Source organism: Juglans microcarpa x Juglans regia, chromosome 4S, assembly GCF_004785595.1.
Source record: "Juglans microcarpa x Juglans regia isolate MS1-56 chromosome 4S, Jm3101_v1.0, whole genome shotgun sequence".
NCBI classification, from domain to species: domain Eukaryota; kingdom Viridiplantae; phylum Streptophyta; class Magnoliopsida; order Fagales; family Juglandaceae; genus Juglans; species Juglans microcarpa x Juglans regia.
In genome coordinates this window covers 23913530-23924777 of record NC_054601.1, presented here as the reverse complement: position 1 = coordinate 23924777, position 11248 = coordinate 23913530, and the positions used below count along the sequence as shown (strand labels likewise).

The 11248-nt window shown below is 35.1% G+C and overlaps 1 long non-coding RNA gene across 3 annotated transcripts; it reads right to left on the bottom strand.

The window, feature by feature from the left end:
- Positions 1-3343: 3343 nt before the first annotated feature.
- LOC121261883 lies at positions 3344-9391 on the bottom strand. 3 transcript variants are annotated; one of them, XR_005940022.1, is made up of 5 exons: positions 9068-9391; positions 8922-8980; positions 8748-8828; positions 7336-7411; positions 3344-3383 (listed from the first exon to the last, which is right to left on the bottom strand). It is a non-coding gene; the product is annotated as an uncharacterized LOC121261883 (long non-coding RNA). The 3 variants fall into 3 exon arrangements; XR_005940021.1 differs by lacking the exon at positions 3344-3383 and having other exon boundaries at positions 7174-7411; positions 8748-8837; positions 9068-9390; XR_005940020.1 differs by lacking the exon at positions 3344-3383 and having other exon boundaries at positions 7174-7411; positions 9068-9390.
- Positions 9392-11248: the final 1857 nt, after the last annotated feature.

Below are 11248 nucleotides of genomic sequence, written 5' to 3'. Positions count from 1 at the left end.
GACGGCAATGCCCCTCTCATCCTCTGTTCTCGCTCACACACGCGTGCCCCCACCACTTTGTTTTTACACTCACAAGGTTCTATTTTTCACATATCACTATGCCATGGCACAAATTAAACTAGTTTAGATACCAATTGTTGGGTGATTTTCTCACAATCAGGTCTTAGGAAGATTTCCCTTTAAACCTTTGTTTTAAATTCTCTTTTTCTCATTCTTTTGGTCTCTCAATCCTTCACACACACTAGAAATTTTAGATTTTTCGCCTCGCTTAGTATTACCATCGTGCTTGGTGGAAAGAGACATTTTTTTTTCATCCTTGTTTGAAGGGCTACAAGGTGATATTGAACGTGTTCTTGAAGTTATGATTTACGTTAGAAATTCTTTTATCTACGTCAATTAGAATTCTTGGAGGAATTGTTGAACTATATGAAATGTGTTGACGGTGTTGGGTGGTTTGGAATCGTTGTGTCTGGTTGGAGTTTTTTCTTTGTGGTGGAGTGTATGGAGTTATTATGCTTGGCTGTTTTGAGTTAAAGTGTTGTTTGTTAAAGAAGATTAATAGTTCCTGGTGGTACTGAATATGGAGGTTATTTCAGTGCACTTTTGAGTTGTTTGGGTGGACTAGAGGAGTGGTTTTACATACGTTATGGGTTGTTCGGGTTAATAAGTGGTTGTTTGAGTTGGGTTAATTTGCTGAAATATAGTTTGGAATTATGGTTTTTAATTTTTTTTAGATTGGATTCGTGTTGTTGGTAATTAATGCTTGGTGTATATTTTATGAATAGGTTGGACTCAAGAATTTGACAATACACTACGAGAGTCAAGTAAACGGGACTCATATGCTAGGCTTGACACGAATTGTCTAGACTGAGGTTGACTTTCTGAAAATTTTGCATGTTTCGTTATGAAATGAGAACTTGGGAAAAACAACCTCGGTCTTTTATTTGCATTACTCATGAAGTCTATATGAAATAGGGAAAATGTTTTCTCACATGCATTGTGTAGACACGAGTTTTATTTTGTCATACTAACTCAAAAATACGAAAAAGACCGATATTGAAAATCTGAGAATTTGTGCATTGATTAGAAAGATGCTCTGACTTTTGTTTTCAGTATGTGAGAATGATTTTAATATGTTTCGATACTCTGTTTTGTTTTGATATGGCATCTGAAAACCTTTGGCATGGTGTACTAATTTTGTATATGACTCTGTCTCTGCTCTGTTTAGGTCGGTGCCAACTTCTCTGTTTCTGAATACACTTATTTTGAAAACAAAGTGATTTTATGTGGTCTTTCCTGTGTACACACTCGGGACTTCGAGAATAATAAAGAGAAGATTCACCTATCTCTTCTCGGTTTGGCCATCTGGAATAGCACAACCCTACCACAGGAGTTAAACATCGTCTCTGCTTTGTGAGATACTCTGTTTTGATGTGATGATGATGCTTAGTTTCGTTATGCCAAAGACTTTGAGTTTTATGTGTCTTAATATCATCGCTTTGTTACGTTTGAAACATGTCTTGTTTCGCACGCTAATTTTGAAAGATATTTGTGTTTTGCATACTGTACTCTGTAAATGCTTATGTTTGCACACTGGTATATGTCCTCTATTTACTGAGTTGTTGATAACTCACCCCTTATCTTCATAATATTTTTCAGGTTATTTGGGCAATCAGGTTCGGCAAAATTGTCTGGTTGTGAGAAGTTGAGGTCTTTGTTTTCAAAAAACATCTCATATCATCTCATTTAATCATTACAATTTTCTCAACTTCCAATACAAAATAAAATAAACAATTCAATTTTTTCATATCTCAAAACAAAAATAATATTAAAAAATATATTCTAACAATACTTTATTCAACTTTTTAACTTTAATCTCAACTCATCTTATCTCATCTGCAGAAACAAACAAACCCTGAGTACCTAAGAGCATTGCCAAGTTTAAAGTTTGGCTAGAATCTCAACTTTTGACTATAACATTAACTTTTGGCTAGTGAATCCACGTTAGACTAGCCATCTTAAAGTCTAAATAATATTATAATATTATATATTTGAATAATATTTGACAAATTTTTATTTTATTTTATTTTGCAAATAAATTTCATATAATTTTTTTTCCTCAATCTAATTATTCAATAAATACATTTTGTCAACCTTCACATCCAACAATCACATATACAAAGATGCCAACCAATCTTCTACCCAACCCTTCAAAGAGTTGATACTGTCATAGGGAAAGATGAATCCATCATATCTAGAATTATACATAAAAGGATCAGAATCTATTCCAGATAAGATTTATTTATATTTATTTCATAGGAACATGCCTCCAGTGCTCATATTTACTTCATCTCAACTTGAAGATCTTCAGTCACCTAAATATACCAAGGAAATATTATTAGTGACATAAATTGAGCACCAACAGAATCTAAGATCCTACCTTAACCAGATCATATAGGAGCATTGGCATATTAATAAACAATATTTTCATTCAAAGGCTCTGTTTTACAGTAGAGGTCATATAAATATGAGTTGTATCATATTTGACAAAATTTAGTATGTTTTACATCTTGAGCATATTTTCATGCATGAATGTTAAAAATAGATCTCACGTATCTGAAACAGTCACCATAAAATGTTACCATTCTACTTAAATTGAAGGGAATAAAGTGCAGAACATGGGACTTATATAACATTGACAACAATTGGTATCTAATCATTTGCCAATAAATAAATATGGTGCTTGAAACACGGTTGTGGATGGTATAATAAAAGCAAAATTTACATTTTGCAACCTCAGATACCATTCTTTTTCAATTTGCTCCCTGAACTACCAAGTTATGACAATTTGCATAATCAGTTAAGTTCTGACCGTTACGTATATGCCATGTATCCTATTTTTCATCGATATTAAATAACAATCAGATCTTGAATAAGGAGAAAATTTTCAAAATTTGGTTGTTTAGAAGTCATCTCTTACATGCATTTCTGCACAAAACCCATAATTCCAGACCAATCTCCTTCTGGAAGCATCAAATGGGAATGGACATTCAATTTCTCAACTCTTTTATTTTTATTAACAGTTAAAGTCAACTACTGTCCTAATAGATCCACAAGAAAATCAACACTTCAAATCAAAACAGAGCAATAGCGTTCTGTAATTGATACCTAGCTAAGCAATAGAGCCTGAAGGGGCATTAGCATTCAGCAAAGAAATTGAACTACTGCAACTCCTTGAAGTTCAGCCATGGCTTCTCCCAAATCTTGGCTTCATAAACTTTCTTCTTCCCACCATCTGTTGCCTCCAGTGTCATATAGTACATAGTTCCAGAAACTACCTGTTGTTTCGCCTCCACTATCCTCCCAAACTCTAGAAGTGTATTCTGCACCACAAAACAATAACAAAAGTTCAACAAAGAAAATTGTCGTCAAAGCTTCGTGCATATAATTAAGGTTGAAAAAATAACATCATTAAGCTCGTTTCCATTGATCTCAAATCCAAATTCTATATTAGAAAAAACCAAATTTATCTGAAAATGGAGCCTAAGATTTCTATAGCTGATTCCATCACAGAATCCATCAACTCATGATTTATCGTATTATGCAAAATCTTAAACCCGATAAACGTTAATTTGATAAATCTCCACTAATCTAAATTAAAATTAATCATCATAGCTCAAGAAATCATAGGTGCTAATTTGCAAGGAACTTTAATGTGCATATCCGAGAAGGGAAAATGGAAAAGCAGCTACGTACCGAGAGAGGAATGATGGATCTGGTAGAGCTTGATCTTGTCGCTAGGGTTTTCTGAGAGAAGCCACTGCGAGAGTCGTAAAGACACCATGACGACTCAGTTTAATCGCTTATTGAAGAGAGAGGGAGTACATCAGAATCAGATCCAAAAATGAGAAAAGAAGGAGAGAAGAGACTCTGAGCAAAATGCACAGAGAAGAGCGAGGAAGAGACTTACTGTTTGGCCTGGAAGTAGATGATCGACGAAGAAAAGAGGGACGAACGAGGAAGCTTGCGGGTTGAAGAAGAGTGAGGGAGAGGAGTGCAAGGTCACTTGCAGGTTGAAGAGAGAGGGGGATGTTGATCAAAATAATAAAATATTCTGATGAAGGGTGAACAGTGATCGCCAATAATGGAGACCACCCAATAATTGCTGTAACTCAAGTCTTGAACTTTAGACCATTGGCTAGTCCAATGTGGAGACTTGTTCTCACATATCGCTAAAGGTTAGACTTGCATTGACATTTGGCTAGCCATTGCCAATGCTCTAAGGGTACTTTCATTATTAGATAGTTATCTTATGAATAGTTGGATTTTAGTGTGTAAAATTTGGTGTATGGAGATTTTCAAATTTCTGGTTTTTATTAATTAAGGAAGACCTTGTAGAGGAATTTAAGTGGTTGAATTATCAAGTTCATGTTTTGTGTGGGAACAAGTAGAGATGTGATTTGCATTATAAGAGATAGATTGAATTTTATATTTATGGAATATTTAGAAATATCACTTGTATTGTGAAGATATGATTTTAAGTGATAATAAATAACTCTCCGACCTATTACAGTTGGTATCAGAGCCAGATTTCTGCAGACTATAGTACTTGAGATTTCGGATTATAGATAGACTATAAGGAATAATATTGTTGGTATTGGAGGTTTTAGAATTTGGAGATAGATCATTACTACTGTTGCGTGTACATTTCTCTCTTTATGATAGGTACCTTTATAATTCTGAAGTACTATATATATATGTGTGTGTTTGTTTTACGGGTACCACTATTTATTTTTGTTTATATGAACTCTAGATTTTTGAAACGATCATTAAAGGTTCAAGTTTTTTAGGATGCTACCTCGTCGTTGGGAACGAAGTATATCAGATCTGAACGCAACCAATAACGAAAGGGAAGCAAATCCGAGTGCTTCTGAAATATTTCAAGCAACGACACATCAATTAATAGATGATCTCACGCAAAATCCCCCGGGTCGCCAACGCAACAATAATGAAGGAGGCTGTACCGTGGAACAATTCAACCGGATGCAACCCCCTTCATTTGATGGGAGAGGCGAGTCAACCCTGGTGGAGGATTGAGTTAAGGATATTAAGGAGATATTGCATGTCCTGACCTCTACACATATGAACAGAAGGTGGCGTACGCCACATTCAAGCTAACCGGGGAGGCGAAAAGATGGTGGATTTCTGAAAGAACTATCAGAGAAGCTGAAGGGACGGAAATAGTCAATTGGTTGCATTTCAAGCAGATTTTTCTAGAGCGCTTCTTCCCAAGCTCGGTCATGGACGACAAGGCTATAGAATTCGCCACTTTGGTGCAAGGTGCAATGACGGTACACCAGTATGCAGCCAGATTTACCGAGTTGTCACGTTTTGCTGCGTACCTGATTCTTGATGAGAAGAAGAAGGCGCGTAAGTTCATACAGGAGCTGAACAAAAAATTATATTAAACGAGTGGTGGGCTTTCAAATTCGAAAATTTTCAGAGTTGGTAAATAAGGCCATGATTTTTGAACGAAGCCTTCAAAGAAGCGATGCACTACATGATCAGAGGAAGAAGATTACTCCATTTGGGTATCATCCTGGCATAGACCAGGGACCGTGGAAAAAGAGGAACGAACTCGGGTAAAAGGCCGGTTCAGGGTAACCAACAGCCCTATATGTGTAGGACATGCAATCAAGTGCATTCTGGAGAGCGCAGAAAAGGGGCAGGATTATGTTTCCGTTGTGGCAAACCAATACAGATTCTCATCGATCCATCCTTCTTCACAAAAAGAACTGGAGCTCCCCAAGGTGACACACTGGGCTTGGTTTGCCGCAATGGAAACATAATCCTACCCCTTTTCTGCACTCCCCAGAATGCACTTGGTTGCATGTCCTACACAAATAGGGTTGTTGGTTATCTTGAACCGACCTCTTACCCGTGCTACTACCTTTGTTAATCTTTTTCCATAGTCCCTAGTCCATGCCAAAATGACACCCAAATGGAGTAGTCATTTTCCTCTAATCATGTAGTGCAGCGCTTCTTTGAAGGTTTCGTTCAAAAATTATGGTCTTATTCTCAAAACTCTGAAAATTTTTGAATTTGAAAGCCTACCACTGGTTCATAAAGTTTTTCGTTCAACTCCTGTTCGAACTTACGCGCATTTTTCTCCTCATCAGGGATCATGTACACAACAAAATGTGACAACTCGGTAAATCTGGCTGCATACCGGTGTACCGTCATAGCACCCTACACTAAAGTGGCGAATTCCATAACTTTGTTGTCTCTGACCGAGCTTGGGAGGAAACGCTCCAGAAAAATCTGTTTGAAATGCAACTAACAGACTATTTCTGTCTCTTCAGCTTCTTTAATAGTTCTTTCAGAAATTCACAATCTTTTCGCCTCCGCAGTCAGCTTGAATGTGGCGTACACCACCTTCTGTTCATTTGTGAAAGTTAGGACCCGCAGTATCTCCTCAATATCTTGAACCCAATCCTCCACCAGGGTTGGCTCGCCTCTCCCATCAAATGAAGAGGGTTGCGTCCGGTTGAATTGTTCCACGGTATAGCCTCCTTCATTATTGTTGCGTTGGCGACCCAGAGGATTCTGCGCGAGATCATCTATTAATTGATGTGCCGCTGCTTGAAATACTTCGAAAGCACTTGGATTTGCTTCTCTTTTGTTATTGGTTGCATTCAGATCCGATAAACTTAGTTCCTGATGACGAGGTGACATCTTGAAAAACTTGGACCTTTAATAATCATTTCAAAAATATAGAATTTATATAAACATAAATAAATAGTGGTCCATAAAACAAACATATATCTATAATACTTCAGAGTTATAAATGTACCTATAATAAATAGAAAAATGTACACGCAACAATAGTAATGATCTATCTCCAAAGTCTGCAAATTCTAAAACCTCAAATACCAACAATATTATTCCTTATAGTCTATCTATAATCCGAAATCTCAAGTACTATAGTCTACAGAACCTCAAACCTAACTCTGATACCAACTGTAACGCCCCGGTCCCGGGTAGGTCGAAGAGTTACTTCTTATCATTTAAAACATATCCTCATAATACAAGTGATATTTCTAAATACTCCATAAATATAAAATTCAATCCATCTCTTATAATGCAAATCACATATCTACCTATTCTCACACAAAACATAAACTTATCCATTGAGTTCAACCACATAAATTCCTCTACAAGGTATTCCTTAATTAATCAAAACATAAAAACCAGAAATTCGAAAGTCTCTATTCATCAAATTTCTCATACTAAAATCCAACTATTCATAAGATAACTCTCAAATAATGAAAATACCCTTAGGTACTCACTCAACTTCCCACAACCAGCCAATCTTGCCGAACTTGATCACCAAGCGTATCGCCTAAATCATCTGAAAAATATTATGAAGATAAGGGGTGAGTTATTAATAACTCAGTAAACAAAAGACATATACCAGTGTACAAACATAAGCATTTGTAAAGTACAGTATGAAGAACACAAATATCTTTCAAATTAGCATGCAAAACAAGACATATTTTCAAATGTAACAGAACGACGGTTTTAAGACACATAAAACCCAGAATACTTTGGCATAACGAAATTGAGCATCATCATCACATCAAAACAGAGCATCTCACAAAGCAGAGACCATGTTTAATCCCCGTGATAGAGTTGTGCTATCCCCGGTGGCGAAACCAGGCAAACGACCACATAAAACCCCTTATTATTCTCGAAGTCCCGAGTGTGTACATAAAAACAACCACATAAAACCCCTTTGTTTCCAAAGTGGGTGCACTCAAAAATAGAGAAGTTCGTACCGACCCAAACAAAGCAGAGTAGAGACAAAGTTAAATACAAAATTAGTACACCATACCAAAGGTTTTCAGATGCCATATCAAAACAAAACAAAGTAACGAAACATATTCAGATCATTCTCACATACTGAAAACAAAAGTCAAAGCATCTTTCTAATCAATGCACAAATTTTCAGATTTTTAATATTGCTCTTTTTCACATTTTTGAGTCAGTATAACAAAATAAAGCTCATGTCTACACAATGTATGTCAGAAAATATTTTCCCTCTTTCATATAGACTTCATCAGTAATGCAAATAAACGATCAAAATTGTTTTTCCAAAGTTCTCATTTCATGACGAAACATGCAAAATTTTCAGAAAGTTAACCTCAATCTAAACAATTCGTGTAAAGCCTAGCATATGAATCCCGCTTACCTGACTCCCGTAGTGTATTGTCAAATTCTTGAGTCTGACCTATATTAGTCTCACCACCTATTCATAAAATATACACCAAGCATTAATGACCAACAATACGAACCCAATCTAAAAAAAATTAAAAACCATAATTCTAAACTATATTTCAGCAAATTAACGCAACTCAAACAGCCACTTATTAACCCGAACAGCCATAACGTACGTAAAATCACTCCTCTAGTCCACCCAAACAACTCAAAAGTGCACTGAAATAATCTCCATATTCAGCACCACCAGCAGCATTAATCCTCTTTAACAAACAACACTTTAACTCAAAACAGCCAAGCATAATAACTCCAACTAGACACAATGATTCCAAACCACCCAACACCATCAACACATTTCATATAGTTCAACAATTCCTCCAAGAATATCATAACAGCACAAGAATTCTCATTGACGTAGATAAAAGAATTTCTAACATAAATCATAGCTTCAAGACCGCGTTCAATATCACCTTGTAGCCCTTCAAACAAGGATGAAAAACAAATGTCTCTTTCCACCAAGCACGATGGTAATACTAAGCGAGGCGACAAATCTGAAATTTCTATTGTGTGTGAACGATTGAGAGACCAAACGAATGAGAAAAGAGAATTTAAAACAAAGGTTTAAAGGGAAATTTACCTAAGACCCGATTGTGAGAAAATCACCTTATCTAATCTGGTCTAATTTGTGCCACGGCGCAGTGATCTGTGAAAAATGAAGCTTGTGAGTGTAAAAACAGAGTGGTGGGGGCGTGCGTGTGTGAGCGAGAACAGAGGATGAGAGGGGCATTACCGTCATCCACAAGAGTCCGGCGAGAGGTCGCCGGCGTCATTGAGACTCAAGAAACCCACGAACTGCAACACACGAAATCTGTAGGAGAGAAAGGAAGTGCGAGGGTCTGTCGAGAGGGGAAAAAAAATGTGAGGAAGAAATAAAATGAAACTGCCGAGATGTGATAGTGGTGAGATCAGGGAGGGAAAAACGGGGGAGGGAATCTGGGAATGATGTAGAGAAAGTCAGGGATGAGGGGAGGAAGAAGAAACTGGAAGGGGTAAAAAAAAAAAAAAAACTTACCAACCGGCGTCCTTATTTTTTGGGCTTCGTGCTTCAGGGCTGAGCTTCACATATCCTCTCCAATTTTATAAATAGAATTACGATTTTGATTTGTGGATGAGCATGTTCGGAAAACGATCACAAAACGATCACCCCAAGGAGTTTCTAGAGAAACAGGCTTTTATGCTAGATGCTTGTATAAGTTGTGCAAGTTTTCCTATGTAATTTTGTCAAATTAATGACTCTTGGTTTCATGTTAGTTTTGTGTTTGGAGAGATATAAAATTCTTATCTTATCTCATTATTATAATTTTTTTAAATTTTCATACAAAATATAATAAATAATTCAATTTTTTCAAATTTTAAATTAACTTTTTCAAATTTCAAAACAATAATAATATTTTAGACTTTCATATAAAATTAAAAATTTTCATCTCACTCCCCAAACATATGAATTAAAAAGTTGAGACCTCTTGATTTGGATGGTGAGATGAGAATTTTTTATTTTAAATGAAAGTTTAAAATATTATTTTTTTAATATTATTATTTTTTTAGATTTAAAAAATTTAAATTAAAATTTGAAAAAGTTGAATTGTTTATTATATTTTGTATGAGAGTTTAAAAAAATTATAATAATGAGATAAGATAAAAATTTTATATTTCATCCCACTTGCCAAATCTCTCAATCCAACATTCACTTTTGATTCATTCTTTTGAATTTGAGAATTTTTATTTACAGTCCCCATTTACAAGCCTTTCATTAAATAAAAAAAAGAAGTATCATTTTGATAAAAATATTATTATAATTTTAAAAAAATTTAAAAATTAATTAACTAAATTTACAATATAATTCTCATTTGAAGATCGTACATAACATTCCTCAATTTGAATTTTTACCCGATTTAATCAACCATGGGATGAACTGTTGGCTGATTGGTTATCGTATCTTTTCTTTTTCTTATATACCCTCAATATGGACCTACATAAGCACATTAATGACATGTCAGTGTTGTCTTATTGATCAATAATGCTGTGCCAGGATCGCAATTCAAAAAATGAGAGATTTGTGCTCCCTGTCTAGACAAGTATCACTCAGCCAAAGAAGCCATTTTTTTATCCTTTCTTCAGTGAATCGTTCACCATGGCGTGAGTGTAGTGGGGCAAGGAGAAAAAGAGGCAGTGACAGACCAGAAAAGATGGTCTTTGTCTTGTACAAAACAGGAAGGGGAGCTAGCAGATGATCATGTCTAAAACTGGTATTGTTTTCAATATTTGTGAAATATATGCTAATTGTGACTGTAAAAGTACATGAGTCTGACAAAAACAGTTTCAATAACCTTGCAGTAGTGCTAATTAGGCTTGCCTTGGGTGTGTTAACTTTCACTTATTGCTTTACATCTTATTTTGATAATGAAATAAAATAAAATAAAATAAAATATTTTTTTAATATTATTATTATTTTAAGATTTGAAAATTTTAAATTATTTATTATATTTTATATAAAAATTTTTAAAAAAATTATAATAATGAGATGAGATGAGATGAGGTGAGATGAGATGAAATGAAATGAAATCATCTGTATCCCAACAGGGCCTTAATTATTATGTTGGCCTGAATATTCTCTTTTTGCTGAGACCCGCTCACCATTTACAGTGTTTGGATCATGAAATGCTCTTGTATAATTATTTTGTACCGTTTTTATTGAATAATTAGTGATTATATGATTTAGATCATAAAATGTTATTTAGTTTGTCAATATTAGTAATTTGGATAAGTGGGTCAAATCAAATGTCATCTAGTGGTAAAGAATCAATTAACCGTCCTACTAAGTGCGATCTATCTAATGGTACTCGAAATCACATGACCTTTGGTGATCAATGGTAGAGGTTAAATGACCATTGATTTTTATTGTTTCTGAAAC